The sequence below is a fragment of the Hetaerina americana genome, unplaced genomic scaffold (assembly GCF_022747635.1).
Source record: "Hetaerina americana unplaced genomic scaffold, ioHetAmer1.1.p SCAF_8, whole genome shotgun sequence".
Classification (NCBI taxonomy): domain Eukaryota; kingdom Metazoa; phylum Arthropoda; class Insecta; order Odonata; family Calopterygidae; genus Hetaerina; species Hetaerina americana.
In genome coordinates, this window is record NW_027287427.1 from 74,938,442 (window position 1) to 74,949,733 (window position 11,292).

Here is an 11,292-nt window from a genome sequence, read left to right on the forward strand (position 1 = left end):
GAAGCTTTTACTTATTTTTTTCAACCATAAAAATATTTTTAACTACATTAATTATAAAACTATTTTTAATTTTGAAATTCAATAAGCATTGTCCTTAGAGGAGAATTTTGCATTCCATTTAGTAGTTTATTGATATTAGCATTATCATCTTTATTCTCCAATTTCAATCCATTTTTGCAAAAACCTTACTAATTACTTATACAATATTCAAATAGTTATTAATAAGACATTCTGTCTTCTTTAAAAAATGATGATGGCTTGATGATGGCTTTGTAAGTTGAAACCAAGGTCGTGTTTAATAAAATATATGTGGAAAAACTAAGTACTTTTCTGAAATGAGTCGCTTCCACAAAGTGACGCCTGAAACCATTCTATTAAAAAATGAAATTAAATGAAAGAACGTTGATTCCATTTGTGAAATACGATAAGTTTTTCTACAAATTTTGGATATTATTTAAGAAATTGAGTAATTTCCTGTTTTTAAAACATAATTGTTAGAATTCCTCATACCTCTAAATAGCTTCAGATGTATATTCCTGTAACCGTAGTCAATTTTACGTCAAATTATCAACAACATCACTAACCCTTGCTTTCCAGAAGAATAGTGTTTTCTAAGACCTTAATTTCAAATGATGACTGCCCGAGAACCCTCTTTTGAACTACCCTCTGCTGTTATGAAATAAAATCACTCGTCGACTTTGGATCAGTCTTAGCTACAATGTCTCAATATTATCGAGATGGAACTTAGAAAAAGTGCATTGATTTTGGACCTTATGATCAAGCTTACTACTCAACCTAACACTGCCCATCCGGACTCTCAATTCCCCACTCGCACCTAAAAAGTCTGAGATATGTGCAGGGTGCGAATTAGTTTCCTTAGCATTGACCTACTCCTTTCTTCTGCAATATGTGTATTCATTAGCGCTTATCAATTCAATATTTCAAACGCTTTTCAAAATCTAAAAACCGGCATATGCATTTTATTTGTATTCTATATCCCTCTCAATTAGTAGCCTCATGTGTGCTATGGCATCATGCGTGCCTCTCCCCTTCCTGAGCCCAACGTAATCATCCCCTTCAAAATCTTTTACCCAGCTCTGCTTTCTCTTCTTGATGATCCTGAGAACAAATTTAGCAGCGTGAGAAATCAAATTTAATGTTCTGTAGTCCTCACATGATGTAGCCTTTAACTCTTTTGGAAAATGAGCTAGCACTAATCTGGCAGTCTTCCGGCCCATTTCTAGTAGAGCTAAGGGGGATAAGAACTCTTCCTCCCACATTTTCCTTAATCTTTAAGTAATTCTGCCAGAAAGTTGTCCATCCCGACGGCCTTATTTGATTTCATTTCCCTTAACGTCTTTTCTACTTCCCCATCAAGTAAGCCTGTACCTAAACTATCTCCATCTACGTCATGTTCTCTTTCTAAGTGGAACCTTGCTGGCCTAAGTTCTTTACCATACAGTTCTTCTATATATTTATTCCATCTCTCTTGGATATTTTCTTCGTCAACTATTATTTTACCCGAGTTATCTCCGACTGTTAACACATTTTCCCTTCTTATTTCCCGATAGTGTTTTAACCTTCTTTAGCGCACCAATTCCACCCTTCCTCTGCAAAATTTCAATTTCCTTGCATTTTGTCTTCCATCATGGGACTGTTGCTTTATTTGTCACCCGTCTTAATTTATTATTTGACTCTTTGTACAACCTTCAGCCTAACTCTGTGTTTTACTCCAGAAATCATCTTATTGCCTTCCATCGAAAATGCGAGTGGGTAAGGTCCAAGGGAGCTAACTTCTCGGACGTCTGGGGGGTATTTAGTGCCAACACAATATTTTGAACTATGATAATGTGACTGGAGTGAGTGAGCAAAACTTTGGAAGACGATAACTGAATAAGATTTTTTTACATTTTCATGTAATGGTTCCCATAACTTGTGCTGCATCCACAAGGAAAGGTTTTTCTACATCCTCTTGTTTATTAAGTTCAAATTTACATTTATTTTCCTCGACAAGGGTGTTCAAATGAGGAATGCCAGGAATTGATCTTTAAGGTCATAAAAAATAAAATACTACTGATGCCTTATTAAAAGGGACACAATGAATGTATAATTTGAGTTTATTTTTGACCTTTCATCCGCCGAAAACCGTTCAAAGTACTTTCACGATTACGCTAGCCCATCTTCAGACTCTTGAAAACCGGAAATACGAGACCGCAGAATTTTTTGGCTAATTTAATTTTTGTACGTGCTTTAAAAGATTGCTTGTCTCTTGATCTGCGTATGCAAATAGTGATGGTAGGTGGGCCATCTATTTCGAAAAAATTTAGTAAAACTCTGTCAAGGGAAATATCTTTAGGAAGCGGAATTTTGTGACAAAACCTTCTATAGTTAAATGAAAACTTCGACAAAACATGGGTAAGGTGTGTGAAAACCATATAAAAAGTCACTCGTCTACTTTATATCCCTCCCAATTTATCAAATTTACCTCTTAAAGAGTGGGAATGGATTAAGGTGACTTCAAAATCGAAGAAAGTCTATCCGCGTAACTTCTACACTTTAATTCCTTTATAAATAGTAATGTTTATCTTTCAGTAATGTTATTACTTACCTCTTAACATTTTTCCTGATGATTTTATATAGTAATCACTCAAAATGGCTATATTATTCATTGCCATATAGTCGATTCGCAGATTGGGATAGGAATGTTGATTTGCCATTGCATGATTCTTACCAACAGATCTCTGGTTTAATCTTCCTATATAAATATATAGGTATCGTGAAGTTCAAGACAGAATTTTATTAGGTAAGGGAAATTTATAGTCCGTTCAGGATAAACTGGCCGACACTTCTGATGCTCAGGTAACTCTAGTTCATGTCTGCTAATAGGGGAAGCGCCACTTAATCAGAGGAGGAAAGTAGAAGAGACCAGGAGGTTTTCCTTTACCTTAGAAGGGAGATGTTTTCTGCGTCCAATTACGCAGTTATCTCTAAAAAATACTCTCCTCTCGAAGAAAGTCATTATTAACTGGACTCGCCCGAACCAAAACCAGTCAACATGACCATAATTCACTGGTTCCCTTCGCGCACTTACCTCCTCTCCTACGCTTACATATTTCCCCTTTCGCTTTGCGTTATCGGCCAGGTTAACGTGAACGGACTATATCGTGAAACAAAGAAAAAGCACGTCATTCTTTCACTGCTATATTTTCAGTTTTTATTAGAAAAAATTATAATCATTACAACGTCTCAATCTGAATATTCAATAACACTTTAGATGATGCAATCTCTGGTTATCAGAGCAACGTCAAGTTATTAATTCTTACTTATAAACATTCCATCTCTTCAACGCAACCAATTTGTTTCAAGTATATATATTTGTGATTATATATATATATATGTGTATGTATAATATTTGGATGAAGCTGCTTCACGCTTCCCACTGGGTTGTATGGGCAGCGCAGTCGACCTTTCATTGGTCCTTCCTTTCTGGGCTCCCGCGAACTGGTAGCTGGGAGTGGGAGCGGCACTACGTAGCTACGGTAGCGGGTTCTTCTGAGGGAATGAGAGAGTGGGGCGCCCTAAATGTTGAAAAATATCCGAAAGGAAATATGAATTCGAGCGTGGCGTTTTGTCTCTGATGATTTTCCCGCTTAAAATCTATCGGTTGAAAAGTATTGATATCGAAGGGTTCCGAAAAAAATTCACATTATTCGGGATCGAGTGAAGTTGAAGCCTTCTAGTGGAATTTATATCATCCGTAGAAAATGTTCTATTTGAAATAAAATCTGTTTTGATTGGAATGTGGTCTCCTTATCTTCTTTATCTCAACAGTGAGTGATGCCAAATATCATTATTTCTCAGACGGAACGGGTGGTGAGATTGGAAGGTAAGGCTGCGTTTCAGTTTATTCTTAAACCCAAGTTGATCTCATTAACTTTCTCTGATAGGGCTTCCTCCGTTAGTGACAATCTGTCTACGAAACATTTCAAAATTATGTTTCGGAACGGGAATGAATTCCACGCAGAGCATTATACAAGTGGAAATTCCTGCCTTTCAAAGCTTCTTGTTAAATGGGTGCATTATCAGAAATTCTAACGCCTTTTAGAATTTTCAAAGTCTAATGATTCAGAGTACTCAGATTTTCCCTCGTCACCAAAAAATAGATTAGTTTTCATGACAAAGACACCATAGTTTCCTTAGTGGATATTGATGGTTTACGGTGTTAACGTCATTGAATAGTATCTCATTTTTCCCCAGCACTGAGGGCATTCTGACACCTATCTCATTCCTTCATACTCTGGTAGTTCCAACAGATTTAACATATTTTCAAAACGTACCGCATTGTTAATATTTATGCATTATTGACAACTTTCTTCACTTCAAATTTGCAACAGGTTTGGAAACCTAAATAGCTTAACATTTTCTTTTTTGATGTAATTTCATATTTTGGTCTTCCTTAAACGGCTGCCGGAATGACAAGGCTTTGTGGCAGTTTTCGAATCTTTTGTTTGCCCTCTCAAAACCTTATAAGTTTAGATATACTTATTGCATAACGCATTTAAATCTCTGTCATTTTATGTTCAATAAGTGCACAGGTTCTGTTAAACCTCTGTATTTCGACAATGATGGCCATAAGATGTGATTTTATGTTGATTCTATATTCAAATACTAATTTTAATAATATTATGTGTGATTTTTTTCCTGTGACTATTAACTCTTGTTCAACTCAATATTTTATATTATTTTAAAAATGACGCTCATTGAAAAACCTATAATATCCGTTTGTTTGCTCAACCTTTCTTCTGGGAGCAACCAACTAAAAGATAGCCCTTGAATATCGATCTCCATTCAAACGAGAGTTATTAACAATAACCACATGTTACAAAACAAGTGGAGGATAAATATTTTGTCATATTCCATTCCCTCATTTTGGGGCTACCTCAAACTGATTTTCAAGAAAGAAAGCTATGCCATCGGTACTTCTGTGTAGGAGTTACGTTAACCTAAAATCTTCAATTCGTAATGTTTTGATAAGGGTAATATTGAGTGAAATGAAAGATTTTGTCTTTATGTTGATACGGAGATTATTATCCCTCTCCTCAAGGCTAAAAGTGAAAAAGTAAAAATCTTTACGTAACCGGTTTTTATCCAAAAAGCACCAATCGGAAGGTTATGGAATCAAGACCTGAGAAGTTATCAATGCTGGAGGTGATATCAATATGTTTAGTTTTAATTAACAATAACCTCTTTAATTAACAACACCTAAGGAAGTTGAGAACGTTTTTGCGAGCTCATAATTCATGGAACACTAATTAAACGCTCGACTCGTAATTTTTGAGCGGTCAACTCACTCAGATAAGTCGGAGATTGTATCGTCAAGATTTTTCAAATGGATATGAAGATGGCATCATGAAAATGTATTCATTCTCAGCCGACAGCCTTTCTTAGTTCAGCTGTTTTATTCACTAAGGAGGCTCTTCATGGACAGGATGTACCGAAAGAGGGTAACAGCCAATACCGTCTTCAAAAAATCAACATTTCAGTATTAGTAGAGTATTTCAAAGGTAATATCATCTTGATACATTTTTCAAAAGGAGACTTTAGATTTTTGAACTAATATGGTATCAGTTTATAAATACCTAATCCACGTGAATTATGAATAGTTTTTTACGCGACCCGGGCTCTCAGATCGAGTTACCCCGCACGCAAAGTAAAGTCTTGTGACTTTGCTATCCCACCATACATCCTGCAAAGGGTGGTCAGGAATCATTCGCTTTATCTGGTGACTTTCAAGTTTGTATGGCTGGAGGTTGAGCTTTCGTAACACGTGCTTTCCTGGTGCCTCAAACGTCCTCTTCCCCCTCGCCTATCCCTCGCCTGCTCACTCTTCTATGACTCGGGACGATGCATAGCCCCATAAGGACCGAAAGGCACACAAAGGGATATTGTCCGAAGTTTGTACGCTAGAAGAGCTTGTGGGAGACGGAGAGACGAGACGGAAGAGTTGGGGGTGCGTTTCAAGAGTAAAACATTATTTGGCACAGGGAATGGAACAAATATTCCAAGAACGAGTGCGACGCGTTGCTTTCCATTTCAATCAGTTCGTTTGTCCTAATCGAAATGCAGGAATAAGAGCGCAATAAGTGTACACATATGCAAAATTCTAAGACTGGAAACATTAATGCTAATTTCGATTGCAGGAAGCGTCTTCGGAGTTTATTTAGCATCACTAAAAACAAGAAAACGTATTTTTATATGCCTACCGAGGAGTATAACTTTTATGGAAGGACTCACAGCTTAGTCAAGTCCTGAAACAAGAATTTTGGCATTATTTAAAAAATTGGTATTCGGAATGATAATAGCGTTTCCGAAAAAAAATGATTACCAACGATTGAAAAAGATAATATCCTTGATATCGCATCGAATAAGGATTTGGGATAATAGCCGCTGTAAAGGTGTAGTCCTCATTGAATATTTCCTAAATTATACTTCCCTGGACTGGAAATATTACATTCTTAAAGAATCACAATCCAAAGAATTAATTATTTCTGTTACTATAGCATTCGCCAAGCCTCACTCTTCATGGGTCAAAGTTATTACTTGAATATGTGCCTACAATACAGAGGTGAGCCGAAATTCATGCCAAATCTCCTTTTCCACGACAACTCGAGCTCTAATCTGATCATAAACTCAAAATCTAATTTCTCGACGACATAAGTTAGCGCCATGTCAGTATCGATTCATTCAGTTCTCATTAGTTCCTCGTCAAATATTTAAATCCAAAAGTGTCTTCGCTTTAACAGGCCGTGAACGCTTGGTTCGTTGAAGGCAATTGACAATCGATGCGGCACTCACTATCCTTACTAGAACTCTGACTTAGCTCCTGTGTACAGTTAATCTGGTTGGCTACGAGTTACAAAGTACGGGAGAACCGAGCGGGCCCAGGTGTAATTTTTTCCAACCTGCACAGTTCTTGCCGCGCGTAATGTGCAACTTTGATCTTCGGCACGTCAGCGCATTCATTCTTTCTCTCTGTCTCTGGCGGCCGAATCGGTTGGGGCGCCAGTGTGGGTTGTCGCGCTCCGCCATCGCAAGGACCCAGAGACCAGGGAAACTTGAGGAGGAGGGAGGGAAGGGGTGGAGGAAGTTATTGGTGTGGGTGGGAGGAGGAAACCGTGGGTGGCATACAAAGCGGCGAGGCGGGAAAGGGGTGTTTCAGGGGCGACGAGGAGGATGGGGTTGGGTGTCTCCGGAAGGGTTGACTGAGGGGGTGGACTCACTGGAAGGTCTGTTGAAGGAGTTGAAGGCGAGGACGGGGAGGGGGTTACGGGGAGTGCCTTTGAGACGCCAAGTTACCACCCTTTGATATCACCCGTCCCTCTCGATTTCAAATATGTCCTTCCTCGGAAGGTGGCGCATTCCGACTTCCATCCTTCGAGTGGTAATACAGTCGCGCTTCTCCTCATAAAGCCACCGAACTTTGAATTTCGGTTCTCACGTATTTTACCGAGACCTATATATATATATATATATATATATATATATATATATATATATATATTGTGATCCTTTTAGAAAAAATTAAGTACTATGCCTATAAAAATTTAAAGTGAAAAGTTGAATTCCTTGAGGTGTTGATATAAATCATGGCACCAAGTACTGGGAAACGAGCCAAATGTGATATAGTCTGATACAGTGGAAAAGATGGAAATGTATCCTATTCTCTTACTAAGTGTTTAAATAACATTTGAAATCGAAATTCACGTCTAAATATATCATTCGAATTAAAATAAGCAAACTTTTAATTGTCTTTCAGTATGAGTTATTATCTTTTCTCACTGCTAACTTCTTTTTAGCCCTGGAGGTATTATTTTGCGTAGATTTTTCACTTCTCATTAACCTTTAATTCTAGAGCATTTCTGATGAACATGAATATTAATGAAGAATTTTTATGAATTGGTTCCTGAAGTGAAAAACATTAATTTACAGAAATAATAAGAAAGAATAAGATTCCTCTAATTTCTAAATAAATTTTGAAAATGTTCTTATTTTGCAGTCTATCATTTAAAGTAGGATTTGCAACTTGCACGACGTTGAAAAAATCAGATTTGAATTATTGCTTTATCACTTACATGTATGTTCTTTCATTTAAGCATAGTTAAATTTCCTAGAAAATAACTATATAAAACATACTTCTCCGGAAATGTGCGTATAAATGCAGCCATTGTTTTATTCCATAATTATATTAGAGACAGGTATCTTATATTGTTTTTTAATCATTATTGCGACCAGTACTGGTGACAACATGATGCTGAATTCACTCTACAGACTGTGAAGGGCAAATCGCACACATTTTTTTTCTTTTCAAAATTATTTTTCTGTCACTCACATAAAGTTTATTAGGCCTACTCATTATAAAAGGTACAATCTCAGTCATTATGTTGAGTTTTTTGCGTGAAAAATTATGCAAAAAGAGCACCTGAGCGTAGCAATGCCGTCTTATTGGCAAAGTTCCTTCTGGTCCGCGGTAGCATTTCTATGAGGAAGCGAGTTTGTGTCAGGTTTAGGCGTTGAACTCCAAAAGTTCCAAATCCTGTGAGGATACGGAGTTCCGTGATTGCTCGTTGTCCGCGGTAGATATAAAATGCGGACAAGAAGAACAAAGGGCGCACAGGCTGACATTCTTCCTTGATGTTCTGATGGACTTGTAGCGAAGTGATGACCTAGGCGAGGGGAATGCCTACTTTGAGGCGCTGGGTCCCAAAGCACTCGCTCTGGGCCCAGCCGAGTCTATTCAGGGAGGACACGCGATAAAAGGGGGGCGGGGAGTTGAAGTCGCAGTATAGGACGAGGCGAAAGGTTGGAAGGGGAGGAGCTGGGACGCACGAACTATCCGGGAAGGATAGAATGTGTTACTCGGAAGGATAAAAGGGAAATAGAGGAGAGGGGGCAGGAGTTGACGGGGAAGGGAGGAAAATGGTAGAGAGAGAGAGAGAGATAAGGGGGGGGTGGATGGGAGGAGTGCTGGTACGAGGAAGGGGGTGGTGGCGGGGGGTGCGGCTCAAAGGAATGGAGCAAATCTCATTGGCGTAGTTTGGAAGAGGACGACGAGGGTGGTGTGCTAAATGCGGCCCCAGAGGAGGGCGGAGGAGGATGGGGCGGGGAGGAGCGAAGTTTGGGCTGGGGCGGCGGTGGAGGCGGAGTGGGTTGTGTCGGGATCGGGAGTGGTTGGGGGTGCGGGTTCCCATCTGTAAGGAGTCCCGTACCGTCGAGCGGCTCACCTGCGTAGTTGTAGGGCGAACGCGAGCGGGAGAGGGCTGCAGTCACCATGTGCCCGGCCGCTGGCGCCTCTCATTTGTCAATCTATGACTCACCAGCAACCTATCTCGCCCTAGGACATCGTTTAGTTGCATTCAACTTTCCCACTTGGACTGATTCGATTTCAGAGATATCCGTATTTCCTTCAGGATTCCCACGATTGCTATAGCCATCAGAGGGTTAAAGGGATATGCTTTTTGATTTGCCGCCTGGATAAATTCATCTACAAAATTGATATACGCATCACCATATGACGCTCGTTTTATGAATTTTGTTGTCTATACTTTTTATGAAGAGAGAGAGATGTACGTGAAGACATAAAATTGGCGTTAAATGATAATCATGAGGATTCTTTATAAAAATACTCCTGATTTCTGCTCTAGTTTACCGTATTTGCAAGAATGTTATCTGAGTTAAACTGACTCGTAAATCGACCGGACCTGGTTCCCAAGTCATGGTCTTGATGCTTCACATTTCTATGACATATAGTATATTCCTGATATTTGAAATATGACTGTTGACATGGTTTTTCTTATAGATTTAAAAACAATTTGAGTGCTGATGGTAATGGGTGGACGTTGGATATGTGTGGTTAAAGGTTTGCATTGCATATGGATAGTTACCGTTTTATCAAATTAATTTATGCAAACCGTTTTCTTAGAATATAATTAAGTTTCTTATGGGATTTTAATAGTCACGGAACAGTTAATGCCAATCTTCTTCCCTCGCCTATTAGAGTCCAATTTGTTCCCATGAGCAATCTACATCGAACCCTGTTAGGGCATTCAAGGCTAAAAGTCTGCTACAGGAAGTATGTAAAAATTATGCCTTCATAAAATGGGACAAATGAAACACAAGAAAAATAATTAAATTGTTCACACAATATGGCTATAATGACACTTATTGAGACACCAACCTATTTGGTTTCATTTTTGATGGAAAGTGGTGAAAGCGATGCCCCTTGGTTTCGACCCAAACATCTCAAGTGCGGAATTTATCGATTTTTAGATTCGGTAACGTTTGGTAGAAGCTTCATTGTAAAACTTCCGCATAGAAATATATCGGAAAACCTCATCAAAAAGACTCCGTATTTATGATTTAAAGCAAATATATTGAGTAGAATGAATTTTGCTGCTGTGTTTTGCCACCAGGAAATTTGCCTAATTGCAACGTAATTGTGTAAATAAATAATATACTTTCCCAAAGTCGTCAATGCTACAATAGTCAGCAAATTTTCCTATATCAAATATGGCCAACTATTTATTTTATTTGGACTCTCATTTGATTGGTAATTTTTGTTAATTAAAGAGTTGCACTTATTTTTTGGATAAACCAAATAACTTGGACAGTATCTGAAGTCAGAATAACTTTCCCCACACGGAATGGGGACGGTTATGATGTCTCAAAAGAATAATTATATTTTCATCAGGCGAATTTTTTTCAAATAGGAGAATTGCCCGCTTATCTGTTGATTCCATGTAACAGACGAGGGAAAATGGTGGGAAAATATTATAGGTCCAACCCTCGTGCAGTTGATCATCACCTAGACTTTGAATGGGACGTTTTTCAAATGATCACATGCGCCACGCCCATTTCCAATTAGAATATTTCCCTCACATTTTTCATACTCCTGTTTCGCAAGGTGATTACGCCCCATTTGACAGTTACATTAAGCATCAGAACTTGCAGACAGAAATTTAATCTACTAGTCTTAGACTGATCAGAAGCCACTTCTGTGAGCTGAATCGTCCCGTATTCCTTCGCTATAGAAAGATCTTTCCTGCAGAAAGTGGCCTCAAACGCTTCCCGAAATATGTTCCGCTAATACAGAATGAATTTTAGCCCGGAGACACGTTGAAAGATCTAAGGAAATGATATATCAGCACTGACTGAACCTTTTAATTTGGTCAATTGGGCGTTTTTAAAATGTCCATCAGGGGTCTAAAGGAGCAAGGTTTTGAGACCCCCCTTCCC